Genomic DNA, 14,461 nt, shown 5'->3' on the forward strand with positions numbered 1-14,461 from the left:
TGCTCATTACATAAAATGCTAAGATTGTAAATGTTTTCTTCAATTTATTTAATTAAAAAAATATTTCTACAGGTAAAGCAGTTGAACAAGTGGGCACCCAGATTTGAACTAGGGACCTCTTGATCTGCAGTCAAATGCTCTACCACTGAGCTATACCCCCAGTTCTGAAAAGTTCACCTTTATTAATTCTGTAATATGTACAAAGTGCAAGCAACATGCAATCACCATCAAAGCAATGCATTTTCAGCCACCAAACCCTCCTTATAAGTATATGGGGTGCGAAGGATGTCCTTTATCTGCCTTGGTAAAATACAATGAGATTTGCATTGCAAGAATTCATACATTTCGTATCACATGTAGATCTTGGAACATGGAAAAAAAATCTTTTGTCAAATGCACAAATTCTGCAAAATGTAAATGCTTCTCTACTGCAGTTTGTTGATGTTGTGCTAAGAGCATAGTTAAACCCAATTGTTCATTGTTTTGTATATGAAATGATGATATATCCTATTGTTTCTTACAGTGCATTGGGTTGAAAAACATTTTAACAGGATCTATTGAAGAGGGTATATGGTTATGAAACAGGGACTTCTTGAACTACACTCCTACGCTCTACCACTGACATAAACCCTTCAATGTTGAAAACTGCCCTTTTTTAAAAAGGTGATAGAGTGTGTGACTCTATGGAACTTGTAGAACTAATGACATCAGTGCACTTCTGGTCAGCTGTACACATTAATACATTTCATTAAGGGCATATTATTGGTTTCCACCACAGTTTTATAACATTCATATGAGCTTCCAATGGGCTATTTCAAACTGATCATATCACCAGTAGAACTTGGGTGAATGTAAAACACAGCTTGTATCATATGAAGAAATCCTAAACAGTTTCATGGTGTTTACCCTATGTTTCAGGAGATGATCAGGAGTATTTAAAATGTAGAAATGTGTTGCTCATTACATAAAATGCTAAGATTGTAAATGTTTTCTTCAATTTATTTAATAAAAAAATTATTTCTACAGGTAAAACAGTTGAACAAGGGGGCACCCAGATTTGAACTAGGGACCTCTTGATCTGCAGTCAAATGCTCTACCACTGAGCTATACCCCAAGTTCTGAAAAGTGCACCTTTATTAATTCAGTAATATGTACAAAGTGCAAGCAACATGCAATCACCATCAAAGCAATGCAATTTCAGCCACCAAACCCTCCTTATAAGTATATGGGGTGCGAAGGATGTCCTTTATCTGCCTTGGTAAAATACAGTGAGGTTTCCATTGCAAGAATTCATACATTTCGTATCACATGTAGATTCTGGAACATGGAAAAAAATCTTTTGTCAAATGCACAAATTCTGCAAAATGTAACTGCTTCTCTACTGCAGTTTGTTGATGTTGTGCTAAGAGCATAGTTAAACCCAATTGTTCATTGTTTTGTATATGAAATGATGATATATCCTATTGTTTCTTACAGTGCATTGGGTTGAAAAACATTTTAACAGTATCTATTGAAGAGGGTATATGGTTATGAAACAGGGACTTCTTGAACTACACTCCTACGCTCTACCACTGACATAAACCCTTCAATGTTGAAAACTGCCCTTTTTTAAAAAGGTGATAGAGTGGGTGACTCTATGGAACTTGTAGAACTAATGGCATCAGTGCACTTCTGGTCAGCTGTACAAATTAATACATTTCATTAAGGGCACATTATTGGTTTCCACCACAGTTTTATAACATTCATATGAGCTTCCAATGGACCATTTCAAACTGATCATATCACCAGTAGAACTTGGGTGAATGTAAAACACAGCTTGTATCATATGAAGAAATCCTAAACAGCTTAATGGTGTTTACCCTATGTTTCAGGTGATGATCAGGAGTATTTCAAATGTAGAAATGTGTTGCTCATTACATAAAATGCTAAGATTGTAAATGTTTACTTCAATTTATTTAATTGATAAATATTTCTACAGGTAAAACAGTTGGACAAGGGGGCACCCAGATTTGAACTAGGGACCTCTTGATCTGCAGTGAAATGCACTACCACTGAGCTGTACTCCCAGTTCTGAAAAGCTCACCTTTATTAATTCAGTAATATGTACAAAGTGCAAGCAACATGCAATCACCATCAAAGCAATGCATTTTCAGCCACCAAACCCTCCTTATAAGTATATGGGGTGCGAAGGATGTCCTTTATCTGCGTTGGTAAAATACAGTGAGGTTTCCATTGCAAGAATTCATACATTTCGTATCACATGTCGATCTTGGAACATGGAAAAAAAATCTTTTGTCAAATGCACAAATTCTGCAAAATGTAACTGCTTCTCTACTGCAGTTTGTTGATTTTGTGCTAAGCGCATAGTTAAACCCAATTGTTCATTGTTTTGTATGTGAAATGATGATATATCCTATTGTTTCTTACAGTGCATTGGGTTGAAAAACATTTTAACAGGATCTATTGAAGAGGGTATATGGTTATGAAACAGGGACTTCTTGAAAAGCACTCCTACGCTCTACCACTGACATAAACCCTTGAATGCTGAAAACTGCCCTTTTTTAAAAAGGTGATACAGTGGGTGACTGTATGAAACTTGTAGAACTAATGACATCAGTGCACTTCTGGGCAGCTGTACAAATTAATACATTTCATTAAGGGCATATTATTGGTTTCCACCACAGTTTTATAACATTCATATGAGCTTCCAATGGACTATTTCAAACTAATCATATCACCAATAGAACTTGGGTGAATGTAAAACACAGCTTGTATGATATGAAGAAATCCTAAACAGTTTCATGGTGTTTACCCTATGTTTAATGTGTTGCTCATTACATCAAATGCTAAGATTGTAAACGTTTTTTTCTACAGGTAAAACAGCTGAACAAGTGGGCACCCAGATTTGAACTAGGGACCTCTTGATCTGCAATCAAATGCTCTACCACTGAGCTATACCCCCAGTTCTGAAAAGTTCACCTTTATTAATTCAGTAATATGTACAAAGTGCAAGCAACATGCAATCACCATCAAAGCATGTGGTTTGCATCATTTTTAGCCACCAAACCCTTCTTATAAGTATATGAGGTGCGAAGGATGTCCTTTATCTGCCTTGGTAAAATACAGTGAGGTTTCCATTGCAAGAATTCATACATTTCGTATCACATGTAGATCTTGGAACATGGAAAAAAAATCGTTTGTCAAATGCACAAATTCTGCAAAACGTAACTGTTTCTCTACTGCATTTTGTTGATTTTGTGCTAAGAGCATAGTTAAACCCAATTGTTCATTGTTTTGTATATGAAATGATGATATATCTTATTGTTTCTTACAGTGCATTTGGTTAAAAAATACATTTTAACAGGATCTATTGAAGAGGGTATATGGTTATGAAACAGGAACTTCTTGAAAAGCACTCCTACGCTCTACCACTGACATAAACCCTTGAATGCTGAAAACTGCACTTTTTTAAAAAGGTGATAGAGTCGGTGACTGTATGGAACTTGTAGAACTAATGACATCAGTGCACTTCTGGTCAGCTGTACAAATTATTACATTTAATTAAGGGCATATTATTGGTTTCCACCAGAGTTTTATAACATTCATATGAGCTTCCAATGGACTATTTCAAACTAATCATATCACCAGTAGAACTTGGGTGAATGTAAAACACAGCTTGTATCATATGAAGAAATCCTAAACAGTTTCATGGTGTTTACCCTATGTTTCAGGAGATGATCATGAGTATTTCAAATGTAGAAATGTGTTGCTCATTACATAAAATGCTAAGATTGTAAATGTTTTCTTCAATATTTTTAATTAAAAAAATATTTCTACAGGTAGAACAGTTGAACAAGGGGGCATCCAGATTTGAACTAGGGACCTCTTGATCTGCAGTCAAATGCTCTACCACTAAGCTATAACCCAAATTCTGAAATGTTCACCTTTATTAATTCAATAATATGTACAAAGTCCAAGCAACATGCAATCACCATCAAAGAAATGCATTTTCAGCCACCAAACCCTCCTTATAAGTATATGGGGTGCGAAGGATGTCCTTTATCTGCCTTGGTAAAATACAGTGAGGTTTCCATTGCAAGAATTCATACATTTCGTATCACATGTAGATCTTGGAACATGTAAAAAAATTCTTTTGTCAAATGCAGAAATTCTGCAAAATGTAACTGCTTCTCTACTGCAGTTTGTTGATTTTGTGCAAAGAGCATAGTTAAACCCAATTGTTCATTGTTTTGTATATGAAATGATGATATATCTTATTTTTTCTTACAGTGCATTGGGTTGAAAAACATTTTAACAGGATCTATTGAAGAGGGTATATTTTTATGAAACAGGGACTTCTTGAACTACACTCCTACGCTCTACCAATGTCATAAACACTTCAATGTTGAAAACTGCCCTTTTTTAAAAAGGTGATAGAGTGGGTGACTCTATGGAACTTGTAGAACTAATGACATCAGTGCACTTCTGGTCAGCTGTACAAATTAATACATTTCATTAAGGGCATATTATTGGTTTCCACCACAGTTTTATAACATTCATATGAGCTTCCAATGGACTGTTTCAAACTGATAATATCACCAGTAGAACTTGGGTGAATGTAAAACACAGCTTGTATCAGTAGAAGAAATCCTAAACAGCTTAATGGTGTTTACCCTATGTTTCAGGAGATGATCAGGAGTATTTCAAATGTAGAAATGTGTTGCTCATTACATAAAATGCTAAGATTGTAAATGTTTTCTTCAATTTATTTAATTAAAAAAATATTTCTACAGGTAAAACAGTTAAACAAGGGGGCACCCAGATTTGAGCTAGGGACCTTCTTATCTGCAGTCAAATGCTCTACCACTGAGCTATACCACCAGTTCTGAAAAGTTCACCTTTATTAATTCAGTAATATGTACAAAGTGCAAGCAACATGCAATCACCATCAAAGCATGTGGTTTGCATCATTTTTAGCCACCAAACCCTCCTTATAAGTATATGGGGTGCGAAGGATGTCCTTTATCTGCCTTGGTAAAATACAGTGAGATTTCCATTGCAAGAATTCATACATTTCGTATCACATATAGATCTTGGAACATGGAAAAAAAACTTTTGTCAAATGCACAAATTCTGCAAAATGTAACTGCTTCTCTACTGCAGTTTGTTGATTTTGTGCTAAGAGCATAGTTAAACCCAATTGTTAATTGTTTTGTATATGGAATGATGACATATCCTATTGTTTCTTACAGTGCATTGGGTTGAAAAACATTTTAACAGGATCTATTGAAGAGGGTATATGGTTATGAAACAGGGACTTCTTGAAAAGCACTCCTACGCTCTACCACTGACATAAACCCTTGAATGCTGAAAACTGCCCTTTTTTAAAAAGGTGATAGAGTGGGTGACTGTATGAAACTTGTAGAACTAATGACATCAGTGCACTTCTGGGCAGCTGTACAAATTAATACATTTCATTAAGGGCATATTATTGGTTTCCACCACAGTTTTATAACATTCATATGAGCTTCCAATGGACTATTTCAAACTAATCATATCACCAATAGAACTTGGGTGAATGTAAAACACAGCTTGTATGATATGAAGAAATCCTAAACAGTTTCATGGTGTTTACCCTATGTTTAATGTGTTGCTCATTACATCAAATGCTAAGATTGTAAACGTTTTTTTCTACAGGTAAAACAGCTGAACAAGTGGGCACCCAGATTTGAACTAGGGACCTTCTTATCTGCAGTCAAATGCTCTACCACTGAGCTATACCACCAGTTCTGAAAAGTTCACCTTTATTAATTCAGTAATATGTACAAAGTGCAAGCAACATGCAATCACCATCAAAGCATGTGGTTTGCATCATTTTTAGCCACCAAACCCTCCTTATAAGTATATGAGGTGCGAAGGATGTCCTTTATCTGCCTTGGTAAAATACAGTGAGGTTTCCATTGCAAGAATTCATACATTTCGTATCACATGTAGATCTTGGAACATGGAAAAAAAATCTTTTGTCAAATGCACAAATTCTGCAAAATGTAACTGCTTCTCTACTCCAGTTTGTTGATTTTGTGCTAAGAGCATAGTTAAACCCAATTGTTCATTGTTTTGTATATGAAATGATGATATATCCTATTGTTTCTTAAAGTGCACTGGGTTGAAAAACATTTTAACAGGATCTATTGAAGAGGTATATGGTTATGAAACAGGGACTTCTTGAAAAGCACTCCTACGCTCTACCACTGACATATACCCTTGAATGCTGAAAACTGCCCTTTTTTAAAAAGGTGATAGAGTGGGTGACTGTATGGAACTTGTAGAACTAATGACATCAGTGCACTTCTGGTCAGCTGTACAAATTAATACATTTCATTAAGGGCATGTTATTGGTTTCCACCACAGTTTTATAACATTCATATGAGCTTCCAATGGACTATTTCAAACTAATCATATCACCAGTAGAACTTGGTTGAATGTAAAACACAGCTTGTATCATATGAAGAAATCCTAAACAGTTTCATGGTGTTTACCCTATGTTTCAGGAGATGATCAGGAGTATTTCTAATGCAGAAATATGTTGCTCATTACATAAAATGCTAAGATTGTAAATGTTTTCATCAATTTGTTTAATTAAAAAAATATTTCGACAGATAAAACAGTAGAACAAGGGGGCACCCAGATTTGAACTAGAGACCTCTTGATCTGCAGTCAAATGCTCTACCACTGAGCTATACCCCCAGTTCTGAAAAGTTCACCTTTATTAAGTCAGTAATATGTACAAAGTGCAAGCAACATGCAATCACCATCAAAGCAATGCATTTTCAGCCACCAAACCCTCCTTATAAGTATATGGGGTGCAAAGGATGTCCTTTATCTGCCTTGGTAAAATACAGTGAGGTTTCCATTGCATTAATTCAACATTTCGTATCACATGTAGATCTTGGAACATGGAAAAAAAACTTTTGTCAAATGCACACATTCTGCAAAACATAACTGTTTCTCTACTGCATTTTGTTGATCTTGTGCTAAGAGCATAGTTAAACCCAATTGTTCATTGTTTTGTATATGAAATGATGATATATCTTATTGTTTCTTACAGTGCATTGGGTTAAAAAATACATTTTAACAGGATCTATTGACGAGGGTATATGGTTATGAAACAGGGACTTCTTGAACTGCACTCCTATGCTCTTCCACTGATTTAAACCCTTGAATGCTGAAAACTGCCCTTTTTTAAAAAGGTGATAGAGTGGGTGACTGTATGGAACTTGTAGAACTAATGACATCAGTGCACTTCTGGTCAGCTGTACAAATGAATACATTTCATTAAGGGCATATTATTGGTTTCCACCACAGTTTTATAACATTCAAATGAGCTTCCAATGGACTATTTCAAACGGATAATATCACCAGTAGAACTTGGGTGAATGTACAACACAGCTTGTATCATATGAAGAAATCCTAAACAGTTTCATGGTGTTTACCCTATGTTTCAGGAGATGATCAGGAGTATTTCAAATGTAGAAATGTGTTGCTCATTACATCAAATGCTAAGATTGTAAATGTTATCTTCAATTTATTTAATTAAAAAAAATGTCCACAGGTAAAACAGTTGAACAAGTGGGCACCCAGATTTGGATTAGGGACCTCTTGATCTGCAGTCAAATGCTCTACCACTGAGCTATACCCCCAGATCTCAAAAGTTCACCTTTATTAATTCTGTAATATGTACAAAGTGCAAGCAACATGCAATAACCATCAAAGCAATGCTTTTCAGCAACCAAACCCTCCTTATAAGTATATGGGGTGCGAAGGATTTCCTTTATCTGCCTTGGTAAAATACAGTGAGGTTTCCATTGCAAGAATTCATACATTTCGTATCACATGTAGATTCTGGAACATGGAAAAAAATCTTTTGTCAAATGCACAAATTCTGCAAAATGTAACTGCTTCTCTACTGCAGTTTGTTGATGTTGTGCTAAGAGCATAGTTAAACCCAATTGTTCATTGTTTTGTATATGAAATGATGATATATCCTATTGTTTCTTACAGTGCATTGGCTTGAAAAACATTTTAACAGGATCTATTGACGAGGGTATATGATTATGAAACAGGGACTTCTTGAACTGCACTCCTATGCTCTACCACTGAGTTAAACCCTTGAATGCTGAAAACTGCCCTTTTTTAAAAAGGTGATAGAGTGGGTGACTGTATGGAACTTGTAGAACTAATGACATCAGTGCACTTCTGGTCAGCTGTACAAATTAATACATTTCATTAAGGGCATGTTATTGGTTTCCACCACAGTTTTATAACATTCATATGAGCTTCCAATGGACTATTTCAAACTAATCATATCACCAGTAGAACTTGGTTGAATGTAAAACACAGCTTGTATCATATGAAGAAATCCTAAACAGTTTCATGGTGTTTACCCTATGTTTCAGGAAATGATCAGGTGTATTTCTAATGTAGAAATATGTTGCTCATTTCATAAAATGCTAAGATTGTAAATGTTTTCATCAATTTATTTAATTAAAAAAATATTTCGACAGATAAAACAGTAGAGCAAGGGGGCACCCAGATTTGAACTAGAGACCTTTTGATCTGCAGTCAAATGCTCTACCACTGAGCTATACCCCCAGTTCTGAAAGGTTCACCTTTATTAAGTCAGTAATATGTACAAAGTGCAAGCAACATGCAATCACCATCAAAGCAATGCATTTTCAGCCACCAAACCCTCCTTATAAGTATATGGGGTGCGAAGGATGTCCTTTATCTGCCTTGGTAAAATACACTGAGGTTTCCATTGCATTAATTCAACATTTCGTATCACATGTAGATCTTGGAACATGGAAAAAAAACTTTTGTCAAATGCACACATTCTGCAAAACGTAACTGATTCTCTACTGCATTTTGTTGATCTTGTGCTAAGAGCATAGTTAAACCCAATTGTTCATTGTTTTGTATATGAAATGAAGATATATCTTATTGTTTCTTACAGTGCATTGGGTTAAAAAATACATTTTAACAGGATCTATTGACGAGGGTATATGGTTATGAAACAGGGACTTCTTGAACTGCACTCCTATGCTCTTCCACTGATTTAAACCCTTGAATGCTGAAAACTGCCCTTTTTTAAAAAGGTGATAGAGTGGGTGACTGTATGGAACTTGTAGAACTAATGACATCAGTGCACTTCTGGTCAGCTGTACAAATGAATACATTTCATTAAGGGCATATTATTGGTTTCCACCACAGTTTTATAACATTCAAATGAGCTTCCAATGGACTATTTCAAACGGATAATATCACCAGTAGAACTTGGGTGAATGTAAAACACAGCTTGTATCATATGAAGAAATCCTAAACAGTTTCATGGTGTTTACCCTATGTTTCAGGAGATGATCAGGAGTATTTCAAATGTAGAAATGTGTTGCTCATTACATCAAATGCTAAGATTGTAAATGTTTTTTCCTACAGGTAAAACAGTTGAACAAGGGGGCACCCAGATTTGATCTAAGGACTTCTTGATCTGCAGTCAAATGCTCTACCACTGAGCTTTACCCCCAGTTCTAAAAAGTTCACCTTTATTAATTCAGTAATATGTACAAAGTGCAAGCAACATGCAATCACCATCAAAGCAATGCATTTTCAGCCACCAAACCCTCCTTATAAGTATATGGGGTGCGAAGGATGTCCTTTATCTGCGTTGGTAAAATACAGTGAGGTTTCCATTGCAAGAATTCATACATTTCGTATCACATGTCGATCTTGGAACATGGAAAAAAAATCTTTTGTCAAATGCACAAATTCTGCAAAATGTAACTGCTTCACTACTGCTATTTGTTAATTATGTGCTAAGAGCATAGTTAAACCCAATTGTTCATTGTTTTGTATATGAAATGATGATATATCCTATTGTTTCTTACAGTGCACAGGGTTAAAAAATACATTTTAACAGGATCTATTGACGAGGGTATATGGTTATGAAACAGGGACTTCTTGAACTGCACTCCTATGCTCTTCCACTGAGTTAAACCCTTGAATGCTGAAAACTGCCCTTTTTTAAAAAGGTGATAGAGTGGGTGACTGTATGGAACTTGTAGAACTAATGACATCAGTGCACTTCTGGTCAGCTGTACAAATTAATATATTTCATTAAGGGCATATTATTGGTTTCCACCACAGTTTTATAACATTCATATGAGCTTCCAATGGACTATTTCAAACTGATAATATCACCAGTAGAACTTGGGTGAATGTAAAACACAGCTTGTATCATATGAAGAAATCCTAAACAGTTTAATGGTGTTTACCCTATGTTTCAGGAGATGATCAGGAGTATTTCAAATGTAGAAATGTGTTGCTCATTACATAAAATGCTAAGATTGTAAATGTTTACTTCAATTTATTTAATTGATAAATATTTCTACAGGTAAAACAGTTGGACAAGGGGGCACCCAGATTTGAACTAGGGACCTCTTGATCTACAGTGAAATGCTCTACCACTGAGCTATAACCCCATTTCTGAAATGTTCACTTTTATTTAGTCAGTAATATGTACAAAGTGGAAGCAACATGCAATCACCATCAAAGCAATTCAATTTTTGCCACCAAACCCTCATTATATGTATAAGGGTTACAAAAGATGTCCTTTATCTGCCTTGGTAAAATACAGTGAGGTTTCCATTGCAAGAATTCATACATTTCGTATCACATGTAGATCTTGGAACATGGAAAAAAAAACTTTTGTCAAATGCACAAATTCTGCAAAACGTAACTGCTTCTCTACTGCAGTTTGTTGATTTTGTGCTAAGAGCATAGTTAAACCCAATTGTTCATTGTTTTTTATATGAAATGATGATATATCCTATTGTTTCTTACAATGCATTGGGTTGAAAAACATTTTAACAGGATCTATTGATGAGGGTAAATGGTTATGAAACAGGAACTTCTTGAACTGTACTCCTACGCTCTACCACTGAGTTAAACCCTTGAATGCTGAAACCTGCCCTTTTTTTAAAACGGTGATAGAGTGGGTGACTGTATGGAACTTGTAGAACTAATGACATCAGTGCACTTCTGGTCAGCTGTACAAATTAATACATTTGATTAAGGGCATATTATTGGTTTCCACCACAGTTTTATAACATTCATATGAGCTTCCAATGGACTATTTCAAACTGATAATATCACAAGTAGAACTTGGGTGAATGTAAAACACAGCTTGTATCATATGAAGTAATCCTAAACAGCTTAATGGTGTTTACCCTATGTTTCAGGTGATGATCAGGAGTATTTCAAATGTAGAAATGTGTTGCTCATTACATCAAATGCTAAGATTGTAAATGTTTTTTTCTATAAGTAAAACAGTTGAACAAGGGGGCACCCAGATTTGAACTAGGGACCTCTTGATCTGCAGTGAAATTCTCTACCACTGAGCTGTACTCCCAGTTCTGAAAAGTTCACCTTTTATTAATTCAGTAATATGTACAAAGTGCAAGCAACATGCAATCACCATCAAAGCATGTGATTTGCATCATTTTTAGCCACCAAACCCTCTTTTTAAGTATATGAGGTGCGAAGGATGTCCTTTATCTGCCTTGGTAAAATACAGTGAGGTTTCCATTGCAAGAATTCATACATTTCGTATCACATGTAGATCTTGGAACATGGAAAAAAAATCTTTTGTCAAATGCACAAATTCTGCAAAATGTAACTACTTCTCTACTGCAGTTTGTTGATTTTGTGCTAAGAGTATAGTTAAACCCAATTGTTCATTGTTTTGTACTTGAAATGATGATATATCCTATTGTTTCTTACAGTGCATTGGGTTAAAAAATACATTTTAACAGGATCTATTGACGAGGGTATATGGTTATGAAACAGGGACTTCTTGAACTGCACTCCTATGCTCTTCCACTGATTTAAACCCTTGAATGCTGAAAACTGCCCTTTTTTAAAAAGGTGATAGAGTGGGTGACTGTATGGAACTTGTAGAACTAATGACATCAGTGCACTTCTGGTCAGCTGTACGAATGAATACATTTCATTAAGGGCATATTATTGGTTTCCACCACAGTTTTATAACATTCAAATGAGCTTCCAATGGACTATTTCAAACGGATAATATCACCAGTAGAACTTGGGTCAATGTAAAACACAGCTTGTATCATATGAAGAAATCCTAAACAGTTTCATGGTGTTTACCCTATGTTTCAGGAGATGATCAGGAGTATTTCAAATGTAGAAATATGTTGCTCATTACATCAAATGCTAAGATTGTAAATGTTTTTTTCCTACAGGTAAAACAGTTGAACAAGGGGGCACCCAGATTTGAACTAAGGACTTCTTGATCTGGAGTCAAATGCTCTACCACTGAGCTATACCCCAAGTTCTGAAAAGTTCTCCTTTATTAATTCAGTAATATGTACAAAGTGCAAGCAACATGCAATCACCATTGAAGCAATGCATTTTCAGCCACCAAACCCTCCTTATAAGTATATGGGGTGCGAAGGATGTCCTTTATCTGCCTTGATAAAATAAAGTGAGGTTTCCATTGCAAGAATTCATACATTTCGTATCACATGTAGATCTTGGAACATGGAAAAAAAATCTTTTGTCAAATGCACAAATTCTGCAAAATGTAACTGCTTCTCTACTGCAGTTTGTTGATTTTGTGCTAAGAGCATAGTTAAACCCAATTGTTCATTGTTTTGTATATGAAATGATGATATATCGTATTGTTTCTTACAGTGCATTGGGTTGAAAAACATTTTAACAGGATCTATTGAAGAGGGTATATGGTTATGAAACAGGGACTTCTTGAACTACACTCCTACGCTCTACCACTGGCATAAACCCTTGAATGTTGAAAACTGCCCTTTTTTAAAAAGGTGATAGAGTGGGTGACTGTATGGAACTTGTAGAAGTAATGACATCAGTGCACTTCTGGTCATCTGTACAAATTAATACATTTCATTAAGGGCATATTATTGGTTTCCAACACAGTTTTATAACATTCATATGAGCTTCCAATGGACTATTTCAAACTGATAATATCACCAGTAGAACTTGGGTGAAAGTAAAACAAAGCTTGTATCATATGAAGAAATCCTAAACAGTTTCATGGTGTTTACCCTATGTTTCAGGAGATGATCAGGAGTATTTCAAATGTAAAAATGTGTTGCTCCTTATATAAAATGCTAAGATTGTAAATATTATCTTCAATTTAGTTAATTAAAAAAAAAGTCCACAGGTAAAACTGTTGAACAAGGGGGCACCCAGATTTGAACTAGGGACCTCTTGATCTGCAGTCAAATGCTCTACCACTGAGCTATACCCCCAGATCTCAAAGGTTCACCTTTATTAATTCTGTAATATGTACAAAGTGCAAGCAACATGCAATAACCATCAAAGAAATGCTTTTCAGCAACCAAACTCTCCTTATAAGTATATGGGGTGCGAAGGATGTCCTTTATCTGCCTTGGTAAAATACAGTGAGGTTTCCATTGCAAGAATTCATACATTTCGTATCACATGTAGATTCTGGAACATGGAAAAAAAATCTTTTGTCAAATGCACAAATTCTGCAAAATGTAACTGCTTCTCTTCTGCAGTTTGTTGATGTTGTGCTAAGAGCATAGTTAAACCCAATTGTTCATTGTTTTGTATATGAAATGATGATATATCCTATTGTTTCTTACAGTGCATTGGGTTGAAAAACATTTTAACAGTATCTATTGAAGAGGGTATATGGTTATGAAACAGGGACTTCTTGAACTACACTCCTACGCTCTACCACTGGCATAAACCCTTGAATGTTGAAAACTGCCCTTTTTTAAAAAGGTGATAGAGTGGGTGACTGTATGGAACTTGTAGAACTAATGACATCAGTGCACTTCTGGTCAGCTGTACAAATTAATACATTTCATTAAGGGCATATTATTGGTTTCCACCACAGTTTTATAACATTCATATGAGCTTCCAATGGACCATTTCAAACTGATCATATCACCAGTAGAACGTGGGTGAATGTAAAACAAAGCTTGTATCATATGAAGAAATCCTAAACAGCTTAATGGTGTTTACCCTATGTTTCAGATGATGATCTGGAGTATTTCAAATGTAGAAAAGTGTTGCTCATTACATAAAATGGTAAGATTGTAAATGTTTACTTCAATTAATTTTATTGATAAATATTTCTACAGGTAAAACAGTTGGACAAGGGGGCACCCAGATTTGAAACAGGGACCTCTTGATCTGCAGTCAAATGCTCTACCACTGAGCTATAACCCCATTTCTGAAATGTTCACTTTTATTTATTCAGTAATATGTACAAAGTGGAAGCAACATGCAATCACCATCAAAGCAATTCAATTTTTGCCACCAAACCCTCATTATATGTATAAGGGTTACAAAAGATGTCCTTTATCTGCCTTGGTAAAAT

At 35.3% G+C, this 14,461-nt stretch overlaps 4 non-coding genes across 4 annotated transcripts; all 4 read right to left on the bottom strand.

Moving 5' to 3' along the window:
* Positions 1-88: 88 nt before the first annotated feature.
* Positions 89-160, bottom strand: TRNAC-GCA (transfer RNA cysteine (anticodon GCA)). The gene has a single exon. It is a non-coding gene; the product is annotated as a tRNA-Cys (tRNA).
* Positions 161-6,675: 6,515 nt separating this feature from the next.
* TRNAC-GCA (transfer RNA cysteine (anticodon GCA)) lies at positions 6,676-6,747 on the bottom strand. The gene has a single exon. It is a non-coding gene; the product is annotated as a tRNA-Cys (tRNA).
* A 1,833-nt stretch (positions 6,748-8,580) lies between these two features.
* TRNAC-GCA (transfer RNA cysteine (anticodon GCA)) lies at positions 8,581-8,652 on the bottom strand. Its single transcript has one exon. It is a non-coding gene; the product is annotated as a tRNA-Cys (tRNA).
* A 4,634-nt stretch (positions 8,653-13,286) lies between these two features.
* On the bottom strand, positions 13,287-13,358 carry TRNAC-GCA (transfer RNA cysteine (anticodon GCA)). The gene has a single exon. It is a non-coding gene; the product is annotated as a tRNA-Cys (tRNA).
* Between the last annotated feature and the right edge of the window lie 1,103 nt (positions 13,359-14,461).

Source organism: Ambystoma mexicanum, chromosome 4q (genome assembly GCF_040938575.1).
Source record: "Ambystoma mexicanum isolate Mex_15411 chromosome 4q, UKY_AmexF1_1, whole genome shotgun sequence".
NCBI lineage: Eukaryota > Metazoa > Chordata > Amphibia > Caudata > Ambystomatidae > Ambystoma > Ambystoma mexicanum.